The sequence below is a fragment of the Schistocerca cancellata genome, chromosome 9 (assembly GCF_023864275.1).
Source record: "Schistocerca cancellata isolate TAMUIC-IGC-003103 chromosome 9, iqSchCanc2.1, whole genome shotgun sequence".
Taxonomy (NCBI): Eukaryota; Metazoa; Arthropoda; class Insecta; order Orthoptera; family Acrididae; genus Schistocerca; species Schistocerca cancellata.
In genome coordinates this window covers 91706779-91721295 of record NC_064634.1, presented here as the reverse complement: position 1 = coordinate 91721295, position 14517 = coordinate 91706779, and the positions used below count along the sequence as shown (strand labels likewise).

At 43.1% G+C, this 14517-nt stretch overlaps 1 protein-coding gene across 1 annotated transcript in view; it reads left to right on the top strand.

Moving 5' to 3' along the window:
• The window catches only part of LOC126101208 (uncharacterized), a 111743-nt gene that overhangs the window by 70756 nt on the left and 26470 nt on the right, over positions 1-14517 (top strand). The gene's annotated exons all lie outside the window — the stretch shown is intronic.

The window sequence follows — 14517 nt, the reverse complement described above, 5'->3', positions numbered from 1 at the left end:
CACTGACAAGAGCCGAGACATCAGTGGCGAACAGGTCTCAGGAGAGAGAGAGAGAGAGAGAGAGAGAGAGAGAGAGATTGAGAGGGAGAGAGCCAGAAGCCACTCATGGTTATATACATACAGACAACTGAAGGCAACTTTACTGTCATTCTCTTCCTCTTCTGGAACATTCTTGCGTGGAAAAATGTTCGAGAGACTTGGCAACGCTCCTTTCCGGCGCGGCTGATCGCCTAAAATTTGACTGTTGTCACCGCATGCGCTGTGTCTGATGCGTTATTTGCCAACTAAAAATTACTATTGCTTTCTCTTGCAAGTTTTAACATCTGTAAGCTCTTCCACATTTAAGAAAGATTAATTACAATTTTAAAATACAATACAACTTAAAAACAATACATGGAATTAATACAAAAATACAGCGTTTCTTACGTAGGTTTACGTAAATTATTTTAGTTTTTGGGGCTTACATTTATTTATTCATAAAAAGAAACATTTCAAAGGGTCACCGATCAAGGAGATGGACGGGCTAGAAAGGCCTGATTCTTTGATTATGCTTATCTTCCTAACTTTAATGAAAGCAGCAGTCATAGTCGGAATCAAAATTCACGGAACCTTCAGCTGCTTCCTGTTCCTTCTGATGTTTCTATAGTTTCTAATGAAATGTCAATGTTCAAAAAATTAACTGACGCATAACACATGTGTAGGTTTCCACCAAAAGTGTGTTATTTCGGTTGGATACCACAGTGTTTATATTTCATCTTTGCAAGGTTGAAAAGATTAGCTGGATTCAACAATGCTGTGAAACTCTGGAAACCACACAAAGACAAAGGCTATTAGATAGCATATACCGAGAATACATAGCGACAATGCGAAGGCAATTGACAGTTATTATTGAAATTGAAAGAGTTGCAGATTTAAGTGAATAGTAACTGTGAATAATTGTGTCAGTGAAGATATCAATGAAAACTGATATTACTAACTACGATCGCACTATGCCGTCAGTCAGCTCTATGCATCCACTTACATTGTACATGCGCTGTCTTCCATAGCTACGGTAGGGCTGTACGTTCCTCCAGGCTCCTGGAAAGCTGCATATTTTACAATGATCGATATGTCTCTTAAAATACTTGCAGTAAGTTTTAGCAGCTAAAATTTTGACATTGTCTTTCTTTCGGTGGATTCTTCCCATGTAAAAAATTTCAGAACTGGTTAGGCTTTGTCTGATTGGACAATTCCCTTGTAAGAGAGAGCTTTGTCTGATGCCAACAAGACAAATATTAGAAACTCTGTTTAGATACACTAGTATGTAGTTGAAGATATTTTAGTGTGAGAGGCAGGTGAATGGTTTTAACGACCTGCTTGCAACAAGTTAAGTATTTTTGAACACACTGAGACCTCCTGTAGTACTTCGACATACTTAGAGGGAACTGAGGGCCTTAATTGAATACGGAGTGTCTCTCCTTCAAAAGTATAGTTGTTTCAAAAATGGAATGGGCAAACGCCAACAACGTAAAAGGTAACAAGACGGTTCCTATTAGTCAGAGCAGCCAAAAACAGAATGCGCCGGGTGTATGTGGCAGGCGGTGAAACGTGTGACAGGATGTACCTGCCGTTTGCAAGGCTGCTACCATAGCAACCATCAAACAGAGAGCGCTCTTGGTCTACCGAGCGAGGTGGCGCAGTGGTTAGCACACTGGACTCGCATTCGGGAGGACGACGGTTAAATCCCGTCTCCGGCCATCCTGATTTATGTTTTCCGTGATTTCCCTAAATCGCTTCAGGCAAATTCCGGGATGGTTCCTTTGAAAGGGCACGGCCGATTTCCTTCCCCATCCTTCCCTCACCCGAGCTTGCGCTCCGTCTCTAATGACCTCGTTGTCGACGGGACGTTAAACACTAATCTCCTCCTCCTCCGCTCTTGGTCGCGCCCTCTATTCCAATCACCACTGTCAAACGCTAAACTGCTGTAGGTAGCAGTCGCTACAGCCTGCTGCAGATAACGCATGAGGCCAGTAACACAGCAATTTTGATTCGTTTTCGTAGTGTGCTTTCTTTCTCTTTGCGGGGCGTGTATTTTGCGCTGCAGAATGCCTGAAGCTTAGAGCGGAAAGTGTGCAAATAAGTATGATTAGTGAACAGGTTGTTAAGAGAACTGCCCACTCACGTTCTGCGTGGTTGCACACGCGAGTTTGTGCGTCGCCAAGAACGGGATGGACTATGGTGCATATCTACTGCTTCTAACGAAGGTAGAAAAGAAAAACACATGCTTTGAATGAAAACACTGTCGTAAATATCTTTAATGAAAAATACTACGCAGAGTAGGACTGGCTCGACCATCTAAACTACGGACACTCGGTAAAAAGAGAAAGACAGAAGAAGGATTAACGCACTTGGACTCATTTCGACAAGATGCTGCTCGTCGCCACATACACGAAATTATGACAGAAAAGAACATCCAACAGTAAACTCTTTGCGAGATATAATTATTCTTTGGCAATAGACTTCTTTGCTAGCAGTTGTCAGAGCACTCCGTCTTAGAAAAAAAAATTAAAAAGATCTACTGGACACAAACTTACATTGTAGGGAAGTGATACCGTTCCGTACGTTCTCGATTTTCAAGAGACATTGCTACCCTTTTGAAGACATTGTGTGGCCCCCATATCCGTAGGAAATCTCATCATGATACCACAGGGTATCCCTTTGCACAAGTATGCATACTACAGTCTGTGTTATATACACTACTGGCCATTAAAATTGCTACACCAAGAAGAAATGCAGATGATAAACGGGTATTCATTGAACAAATATATTGTACTAGAACTGACGTGTGATTACATTTTTACGCTTTGGATGCATAGATCCTGAGAAATCAGTACCCAGAACAACCACCTCTGGCTGTAATAACGGCCTTGATACGCCTGGGCATTGAGTCAAACAGAGCTTGGATGGCGGGTACAGGTACAGCTCCCCATGCAGCTTCACCACGATACCACAGTTCATCAAGAGTAGCGACTGGCGTATTGTGACGAGCCAGTTACTCGGCCACCATTGACCAGACGTTTTCAGTTGGTGAGAGATCTGCTGAATGTGATGGCCAGGGCAGCAGTCGAACATTTTCTGTATCCAGAAAGGCCCGTACATGACCTGCAACATGTGGTCGTGCATTATCCTGCTGAAATGTAGTGTTTCGCTGGGATCTAATGAGGGGTAGAGCCACGAGTCGTAACACATCTGAAATGTAACGTCCACTGTTCAAAGTGCCGCCAATGCGAACAAGAGGTGACCGAGACGTGTAACCAATGGCACCCCATACTATCACGCCGTGTGATACGCCAGTATGGCGTTGACGAATACACGCTTCCAATGTGCGTTCACCGCGATGTCGCCAAACACGGATGCTACCATCATGATGCTGTAAACAGAATCCGGATTCATCAAAAAAAATGTTTTGCCATTCGTACACCCAGGTTCGTCGTTGAGTACACCATCTCAGGCGCTCCTGTCTGTGGTGCAGCGTCAAGGGTAACCGCAGCCATGGTCTCCGAGCTGATAGTCCATGCTGCTGCAAACGTCGTCTAAATGTTCGTGCAGGAATTGAGACGTGGCTGCACGATCCGTTGCTGTCATGCGGATAAGATGCCTGTCATCTCGACTGCTAGTGATACGAGACCGAGTGGATCCAGTACGGCGTTCCGTATTACCCTCTTGAACCCACCGATTTGATATTCTGCTAACAGTCATTGTATCTCGAGCAACGCGAGCAGCAATGTCGCGATACGATAAACCGCAATCGCGATAGGCTGGAATCCGACCTTTATCAAAGTCGGAAACGTGATGGTACGCTTTTCTCCTCCTTACACGAGGCATCACGACAACGTTTCACCAGGCGACGTTGGTCAACTGCTGTTTGTGTATGAGAAATCGGTTGGAAACTTTCCTCATGTCAGCACGTTGTAGGTGTCGTCACCGGCGCCAACCTTATGTAAATGCTCTGAAAAGCTAATCATTTGCATATCACAGCATCTGCTTCCTGTCGGTTAAATTTCGCGTCTGTAGCACGTCATCTTCGTGGTGTAGCAATTTTAATAGCCAGTAGTGTAAATTCACATCAATGATTCAGATCCATTTGAGCACCCATTACATATCGAGTATGACAACTATATGTATATCATACTGGTTATTGTAAGAGAGTGCCCGCACTATTGCTTTGTTGTTGTTGTTGTCTTCAGTCCTGAGACTGGTTTGATGCAGCTCTCCATGCTACTCTATCCTGTGCAAGCTTCTTCATCTCCCAGTAACTACTGCAACCTACATCCTTCTGAATCTGCTTAGTGTATTCATCTCTTGGTCTCCCCCTGCGATTTTTACCCTCCACGCTGCCTTCCAATACTAAATTGGTGATCCCTTGATGCCTCAGAACATGTCCTACCAACCGATCCCTTCTTCTGGTCAAGTTGTGCCACAAACTTCTCTTCTCCCCAATCCTATTCAATACTTCCTCATTAGTTATGTGATCTACCCATCTAATCTTCAGCATTCTTCTGTAGCACCACATTTCAAAAGCTTCTATTCTCTTCTTGTCCAAACTATTTACCGTCCATGTTTCACTTCCATACATGGCTACACTCCATACAAATACTTTCAGAAATGACTTCCTGACACTTAAGTCTATACTCGATGTTAACAAATTTCTCTTCTTCAGAAACGCTTTCCTTGCCATTGCCAGTCTACATTTTATATCCTCTCTACTTCGACCATCATCAGTTATTTTGCTCCCCAAATAGCAAAACTCCTTTACTACTTTAAGTGTCTCATTTCCTAATCTAATACCCTCAACATCACCCGACTTAATTCGACTACATTCCATTATCCTTGTTTTGCTTTTGTTGATGTTCATCTTATATCCTCCCTTCAAGACACCATCCATTCCGTTCAACTGCTCTTCCAAGTCCTTTGCTGTCTCTGACAGAATTACAATGTCATCGGCGAACCTCAAAGTTTTTATTTCTTCTCCATGGATTTTAATACCTACTCCGAATTTTTCTTTTGTTTCCTTTACTGCTTGCTCAATATACAGATTGAATAACATCGGGGAGAGGCTACAACCCTGTCTCACTCCCTTCCCAGCCGCTGCTTCCCTCTCATGCCCCTCGACTCTTATAACTGCCATCTGGTTTCTGTACAAATTGTAAATAGCCTTTCGCTCCCTGTATTTTACCCCTGCCAACTTTAGAATTTGAAAGAGAGTATTCCAGTCAACATTGTCAAAAGCTTTCTCTAAGTCTACAAATGCTAGAAACGTAGGTTTGCCTTTCCTTAAACTTTCTTCTAAGATAAGTCGTAAGGTCAGTATTGCCTCACGTGTTCCAGTATTTCTACGGAATCCAAACTGATCTTCCCCGAGGTCGGCTTCTACTAGTTTTTCCATTCGTCTGTAAAGAATTCGTGTTAGTATTTTGCAGCTGTGGCTTATTAAACTGATTGTTCGGTAATTTTCACATCTGTCAACACCTGCTTTCTTTGGGATTGGAATTATTACATTCTTCTTGAAGTCTGAGGGTATTTCGCCTGTTTCATACATCTTGCTCACCAGATGTAGAGTTTTGTCAGGACTGGCTCCCCCAAGGCCGTCAGTAGTTCTACTGGAATGTTGTCTACTCCGGGGGCCTTGTTTCGACTCAGGTCTTTCAGTGCTCTGTCAAACTCTTCACGCAGTATCGTATCTCCCATTTCATCTTCATCTACATCCTCTTCCATTTCCATAATATTGTCCTCAAGTACATCGCCCTTGTATAGACCCTCTATATACTCCTTCCACCTTTCTGCCTTCCCTTCTTTGCTTAGAACTGGGTTTCCATTTGAGCTCTTGATGTTAATACAAGTGGTTCTCTTATCTCCAAAGGTCTCTTTAATTTTCCTGTAGGCAGTATCTATCTTACCCCTAGTGAGATAAGCCTCTACATCCTTACATTTGTCCTCTAGCCATCCCTGCTTAGCCATTCTGCACTTCCTGTCGATCTCAATTTTGAGACGTTTGTATTCCTTTTTGCCTGCTTCATTTACTGCATTTTTATATTTTCTCCTTTCATCAATTAAATTCAATATTTCTTCTGTTACCCAAGGATTTCTACTAGCCCTCGTCTTTTTACCTACTTGATCCTCTGCTGCCTTCACTACTTCATCCCTCAAAGCTACCCATTCTTCTTCTACTGTATTTCTTTCCCCCATTCCTGTCAATTGTTCCCTTATGCTCTCTCTGAAACTCTGTACAACCTCTGGTTCTTTCAGTTTATCCAGGTCCCATCTTCTTAAATTCCCACCTTTTTGCAGTTTCTTCAGTTTTAATCTACAGCTCATAACCAATAGATTGTGGTCAGAGTCCACATCTGCCCCTGGAAATGTCTTACAATTTAAAACCTGGTTCCTAAATCTCTGTCTTACCATTATATAATCTATCTGATACCTTTTAGTATCTCCAGGGTTCTTCCATGTATACAACCTTCTATCATGATTCTTAAACCAAGTGTTAGCTATGATTAAGTTGTGCTCTGTGCAAAATTCTACCAGGCGGCTTCCTCTCTCATTTCTTAGCCCCAATCCATATTCACCTACTACGTTTCCATCTCTCCCTTTTCCTACACTCGAATTCCAGTCACCCATGACTATTAAATTTTCGTCTCCCTTCACTATCTGAATAATTTCTTTTATTTTATCATACATTTCTTCAATTTCTTCGTCATCTGCAGAGCTAGTTGGCATATAAACTTGTACTACTGTAGTAGGTGTGGGCTTCGTATCTATCTTGGCCACAATATTTTCGTCTCCCTTCACTATCTGAATAATTTCTTTTATTTTATTATACATTTCTTCAATTTCTTCGTCATCTGCAGAGCTAGTTGGCATATAAACTTGTACTACTGTAGTAGGTGTGGGCTTCGTATCTATCTTGGCCACAATAATGCGTTCACTATGCTGTTTGTAGTAGCTTACCCGCATTCCTATTTTCCTATTCATTATTAAACCTACTCCTGCATTACCCCTATTTGACTTTGTGTTTATAACCCTGTAGTCACCTGACCAGAAGTCTTGTTCCTCCTGCCACCGAACATCACTAATTCCCACTATATCTAACTTTAACCTATCCATTTCCCTTTTTAAATTTTCTAACCTACCTGCCCGATTAAGGGATCTGACATTCCACGCTCCGATCCGTAGAACGCCAGTTTTCTTTCTCCTGATAACGACATCCTCTTGAGTAGTCCCCGCCCGGAGATCCGAATGGGGGACTATTTTACCTCCGGAATATTTTACCCAAGAAGACGCCATCATCATTTAATCATTGCTTTAGGTGAGGTATAAAAGTAACAGGGGAAGCGTATCATTCTACGCTGAGGAGTGCAACTGTTAATCCACAGTGGTATGACGTTCCTGTAACGCGAACTCAATACCGCATATTAACAAGGAGTGTAAGAAAACAAGCCAGTCTGGAAGTGCACAACTGTTGTTGCCACATCCATTCTTGCACGTGTACGCGTCCTCAGCTCGTGGTCTAGTGGCTAGCGTTGCTGCCTCTGAATGACAGGGTCTTGTGTTCCATTCCCGGCCGGGATGCGGATTTACTCAGCCCGGAGACTGGGTGTTTGTGTTTTCTTCGTCATTTCATCATTATCATCATTCGTGACAGTGGCTAGAATGGACTCGTTAAAAATTGGGACTTTGTATGGGCTCTGATGACCGCGCAGCTTAGCGCCCCACAAATCAAACGTCATCACACGTGTACACACCGACGAACAGACAATATCGCCCCACTCTACCCTTACTGTGCTTCGATGTCAATGACTTTGTTATTCCAATATAGATATAGTGTGTTGTGAGTGACAGTAATCGACTAGGTCTATCATTAGAAGGAGTGTTATTGTAACTCTTCAGGCTTTCCCGGCGATCTAATGACATCTTGGGTTGTCGGGTATTCTGCCGGATATCAGCGTCGTACTTGCACGATATTTCGGTCACGTAGCTCGAGACCTTCATCAGGTGCGACCTGAGACTGCTCCTCGAGTGGACCTGGTCCAGTATTTATGCCTATGGCCTTCCCCCTCCACCAACGGCTGCAGGCGCTTCCTCTGTGGTCCGCGCCTATTCCCTGCGACCTGTTGGAGCGTTGCTGCTCCGTTTTCCGTCCGCTGCGGTTCTAGGTGTTCCCTCTGCGGTCCGCGCCCACTAAACCCGCTCCTGGGGCTTTCATCTACGGTCTGGAGTACCAAGCGTTCCCCCTGCGGTCCGCGCCCGCTCACCACGACCTGTTGGAGCGTTGCCGCTCCGTTTTTCGTCCGCTGCGGCTCTGGATGTTCCCTCTGCGGTCCGCGCCCACCAGTCCCACTTCTGGGTGTTCCATCTTCGGTCTGGTGCGCCTGGCAGTCCGTCAGGGGCTTGTTTACCATCTCCATCTCTCTGGTTCTTCTGTTTGTGTAGTGTTGCAGCTGGCCCCATTGCTCCTTTAACAATTCCAGAGCCGGATCCCAGGCTCTGCTTAGCTGGTACCCTGTGTCACGATTCATAAGATCGTCAACCATTTTAATCTCTATCGATTCTCTTATGACACTGTCCCAGAATCTGGGTGTTTGTGCTAGAATCTTGGTATCCTCATACTTCATGGCATGATCTAGTTCCAGGCAGTGTTCAGCAATGGCTGACTTAAGTCACCTGTCTTAATCTAGTGTGCCTCTGATGTTCATTGCACCTGATCTCCACAGTTCTTGTCGTCTGGCCAATGTAGGACATGCCACATTGACAAGGTATATTGTAAATCCCTGGTTTTCGTAACCCCAGGTCGTCTTTGACACTCCCCAGCAGTCCCCCGATCTTGTTGGATGGACAGAAAACACACTTGATATTGTGTTTACGGAGGATCCTACTGATTCTGGCAGAAATAGAGCCAGCATAGGGCAGATATGCCACCTTCTTTGCTTCATCTTGGTCTTCTTCAGGAACCTGTGGTATAGTGGCTGGTCGGAGTGCCCTCTCAATTTGTCTGTCCATGTATCCATTCTTGGAGAAAACTGTTTTGAGACGTTCTATCTCTATGGGTAGATTCTCTTGGTCTGACAGGGCACGTGCTCTGTAGACCAAAGTCTTCAGAACTCCATTCTGCTGTGCAGGGTGGTGACAACTGCTGGCCTGCAGATATAAATCAGTGTGTGTTGGTTTTCGGTACACACTGTGGCCAATTGATCCATCTGCTTTCCTCTGGACTAGTACATCCAGAAATGGCAGCTGGCCATTCTTCTCCAGTTCCATGGTGAACTTGACATTAGGGTGGCATGAGTTAAGATGTTCAAGAAACTCATTGAGCCTATCCATCCCATGTGGCCAGATCACGAAGGTGTCATCCACATACCTAAAGAAGCATGTGGGTTTAAATGCGGCTGTCTCCAACGCCCTCTCTTCAAAACTCTCCATAAACATGTTGGCAACCACAGGGGACAGTGGGCTGCCCATAGCTACACCTTCAGTTTGCTTGTAATATTGGTTTCTGTACAGGAAATACGTGGATGTCAGTGTATGACTGAACAGGTCCAACAGAGCACCGTAAAATTTCTCTGCAATCAGTTCTAGTGAGTCCTTCAGTGGGACCCTGGTGAACAGCGATACCACATCAAAACTAACCAAGATCGGACATCATGGTTAGTTTTGATGTGGTATCGCTGTTCACCAGGGTCCCACTGAAGGACTCACTAGAACTGATTGCAGAGAAATTTTACGGTGCTCTGTTGGACCTGTTCAGTCATACACTGACATCCACGTATTTCCTGTACAGAAACCAATATTACAAGCAAACTGAAGGTGTAGCTATGGGCAGCCCACTGTCCCCTGTGGTTGCCAACATGTTTATGGAGAGTTTTGAAGAGAGGGCATTGGAGACAGCCGCATTTAAACCCACATGCTTCTTTAGGTATGTGGATGACACCTTCGTGATCTGGCCACATGGGATGGATAGGCTCAATGAGTTTCTTGAACATCTTAACTCATGCCACCCTAATGTCAAGTTCACCATGGAACTGGAGAAGAATGGCCAGCTGCCATTTCTGGATGTACTAGTCCAGAGGAAAGCAGATGGATCAATTGGCCACAGTGTGTACCGAAAACCAACACACACTGATTTATATCTGCAGGCCAGCAGTTGTCACCACCCTGCACAGCAGAATGGGGTTCTGAAGACTTTGGTCTACAGAGCACGTGCCCTGTCAGACCAAGAGAATCTACCCATAGAGATAGAACGTCTCAAAACAGTTTTCTCCAAGAATGGATACATGGACAGACAAATTGAGAGGGCACTCCGACCAGCCACTATACCACAGGTTCCTGAAGAAGACCAAGATGAAGCAAAGAAGGTGGCATATCTGCCCTATGCTGGCTCTATTTCTGCCAGAATCAGTAGGATCCTCCGTAAACACAATATCAAGTGTGTTTTCTGTCCATCCAACAAGATCGGGGGACTGCTGGGGAGTGTCAAAGACGACCTGGGGTTACGAAAACCAGGGATTTACAATATACCTTGTCAATGTGGCATGTCCTACATTGGCCAGACGACAAGAACTGTGGAGATCAGGTGCAATGAACATCAGAGGCACACTAGATTAAGACAGGTGACTTAAGTCAGCCATTGCTGAACACTGCCTGGAACTAGATCATGCCATGAAGTATGAGGATACCAAGATTCTAGCACAAACACCCAGATTCTGGGACAGTGTCATAAGAGAATCGATAGAGATTAAAATGGTTGACGATCTTATGAATCGTGACACAGGGTACCAGCTAAGCAGAGCCTGGGGTCCGGCTCTGGAATTGTTAAAGGAGCAATGGGGCCAGCTGCAACACTACACAAACAGAAGAACCAGAGAGATGGAGATGGTAAACAAGTCCCTGACGGACTGCCAGGCGCACCAGACCGAAGATGGAACACCCAGAAGTGGGACTGGTGGGCGCGGACCGCAGAGGGAACATCCAGAGCCGCAGCGGACGAAAAACGGAGCGGCAACGCTCCAACAGGTCGTGGTGAGCGGGCGCGGACCGCAGGGGGAACGCTTGGTACTCCAGACCGTAGATGAAAGCCCCAGGAGCGGGTTTAGTGGGCGCGGACCGCAGAGGGAACACCTAGAACCGCAGCGGACGGAAAACGGAGCAGCAACGCTCCAACAGGTCGCAGGGAATAGGCGCGGACCACAGAGGAAGCGCCTGCAGCCGTTGGTGGAGGGGGAAGGCCATAGGCATAAATACTGGACCAGGTCCACTCGAGGAGCAGTCTCAGGTCGCACCTGATGAAGGTCTCGAGCTACGTGACCGAAATATCGTGCAAGAACGACGCTGATGTCCGGCAGAATACCCGACAACCGAAGATGTCAGGAGTGTTATTGTTGTTCATTGCAAACTGTGACAGATGAAGGTGCGAAGAAGCGAAGGAAGAAAGGGAAAGGAAGACTATCAGAAGAAAATAAGAAGTGGAGAAATGCTCACACGACCTATATTATAGCTTCACTGTAGTGAAGGCACAGGATTTCACATACCAACAAACTGTATGTAAATGCAAATACGCTTAGCAAATGTATACCTTACGACCAAAAACTTTTTTGTAAGTTACACCACTGTAAACAAAACTATGAACTATGCCTAACGCAAATTAAGCTTGTTGCAAGACTAAGGCATGGCACCATAGATATTCTGCAGAAAGCAGACGTCACGTAACCGTGACGTACTTTGTTACAAATGGCGAAGGTGAAATTGCGTAGATTTGTAACAATACTTTCTCCAATATCTTTTGTGTATCCGGTAAAATTCACCAGCCTTTAGGAAAAATCAAACAGACTGGTAACGAAGTACATGTTGAAGAAAGGTGTAGTAAGAAAATTGATAAAAAATTGGGTTCTTGTTCGTGAGCACATAAAAAAATTTCGAAGTGCTGTAAGCCACTATGGGAGGCAGGATTCAGGGAACATATACATTTTGCAGGTTGTACAAGGCTTTTAAAAACCAAAATAATGACAGCAATGTTCCGTACAGTTTTTATTATCTGGTATTTAATAAATTTTTCGATATTAAACTGTCCTTCTGCCATAGAGCAGTCACAAGTACGGCATGTGAACTGTTAGTTTTTCAGATAACAGCACCTTCTGATACAGTTGAAACAGGGTTCAAAAATATACTGGAACGTCAACACTTGAAAGCTGAAAAAGCCGAAAGGATGTGAAAAAGAAAGATTTTAATGAATCTCAGATTCCTAGAACCACGAGTGTGACATTTGCTTTTAATTTATAAAGGCTACTGTCTTTCACGACCTTAACTCTTATTAACGTGTACTACCTAAGACAACTGTCAAATTTCAACCTTCATACCCACTTCCGCAATAGCATCAGTAAAATGAATATGCGGCAGGGAGGAATATCAGGTAGTCGAGGGACTGAAATTGCAACCTCGGTCTTTTAGCCACTTAAAGAAATTGAAACTACAGACAAACTCACAATATGGAGTCATAACTGTTGTAGGCAGAATAAAATTAGAGTAAAATTTTGTTGCTATATTTAACTTGAACTGAAATGTGCACAGAAATAAATTACAAGCTCCCAGTCAGAGAACTTTCCTTTCTGGGCTGCGACCGTGATTTTGTCGCTATTTAAAAACGGAAAAGGTTTAATAAACGCAAAAGTCAAGAAGAATTAAAATAAATGATAGAAAATGGTAAACTGACAAATTCATTTCAAGTAAAAATGCTAATCAAAGCTGATTATTTCAACTTCAAAAAAGTAGCAGATATATTATTTAACATAGCACAAATTTACATTACAAAACTTTAATGGGTAAAAGTTACTTATGGTAAACCAGGCTAAAACGTGCTTAAAAGAACCTTCAGTGAATTCGAACAAATATCTGAAACTGATATTTCTGAGAAAGACGTGACCAAAAAGATAGTATCAGTAGGAAAAATAGCTATGTAGTTGTGCAAGTTACTTATTACAGAAGATAAGAATACCGATTTGAAGACTGGCTGAATTTTTGGTAAAACCTGACAAACAGTTTTATGAATGCATCACATCTTAAAATCCTAAGTATGTGTCAGTAAGGTGGTATTAATGAACTTCAATAGTTTTCCATCAATAAACTCGGATTTTACGCAAAATCTATGTTTTGTGTTATTGGCTCACTTCTAAGCCTCAGGCACTTACAGCTCATTTTAGTTCAAATATTGTGAATATATGACACACTGCATTTTCTGACCTTTGCTTTTTTTGAGCTTGTCTTGTTTAATTTACATACTTTTAATTATTGATCACAGTGCAATATGTCTTAAATTATATGTCTAAACCTAGTTTCAATTAGAAAATTGAAAGAAAGTAATAACCAAAGAAAGCATGCACTTCCTGGAAATGTTAGTAATGGCACTTATATACTCATTTTATTCAGCTCTTGAATTCTTTAAAAGTCACTAATATTGATAATGCTGTTGTTTCACATGTGTCCATTTTCTAAAATAAAATCTGTGTGATACGTGTATTTGACAACAGCTGCTGAAAAGCATTGAGGCCACATGCCATGTTTGTGAGCATACACTATGTGATCACATCTGAGTGTTCATGAAGCACACCGGAACCTGAGTCCAGACAGATGCTAGTGGTTGGTTCTTGTGTGACAATAGGCTAAGTCTTTTGTAGTTTTATTTTACATACGTACTTCCCATTTCTGTTCTGCACAGAGGACATATATAAATAAATACAAATGAAAATGGACAACACTATTAACCGACTATGAGGGTGGCATCCCTTTATCAAAAATGCTGACGTATTTCCTTGTATGCCAATGTAGTCTGGAGTTCTACTCCACCAAAATTTTAACATCCCTCAAATTCCTAGAACATCATTCAATCTTCCCATCTCCCCTCTCCCATTCGTATCCTGCTAGTTATTAATTTCCACCTAGCTTCTCTCTCACACTGAACACCTGCAGCATTCCCACACTTTCCACATACTTGACAACAATCGAAACAATTCTTTCATACCTGGTTACCAGCCCTGTATTCTACCACATGTGTACTAGTACAAACCCCCAGCCTTACACGTATACTCTCCACATCTTATCCCAATGAAACTGGCACCACTTACTCATGTGTACAGTCTCTTCCAGCTCCAACAGAATACTACCTTAGCTCTCTATGCCAGACCTACTCAGCTGCCACTTTCCTCCTTCCTTTCCCTACAGTCAGTATGGAGTAGTCCTCCCTGTTTTTTGCAAAATGCTCTGTCACAAAATCCTCTCTCCTACTGCTTATTTCACATAGCTTAATGCAGTAAACTGGAATGTTTCTTTATATTACAAACATTGACAACAATATATGAGTTTTAAAAGACAAAGATATTTTATTTAGTTTTATCAACATACAACTTCGTTTTTTTAACAATTAAAAAAAAGTACAAATATTTTATCGTTTTAAGTCGTCTTTGTAACTGTAATCCCATACCTTGTGACTGCTCT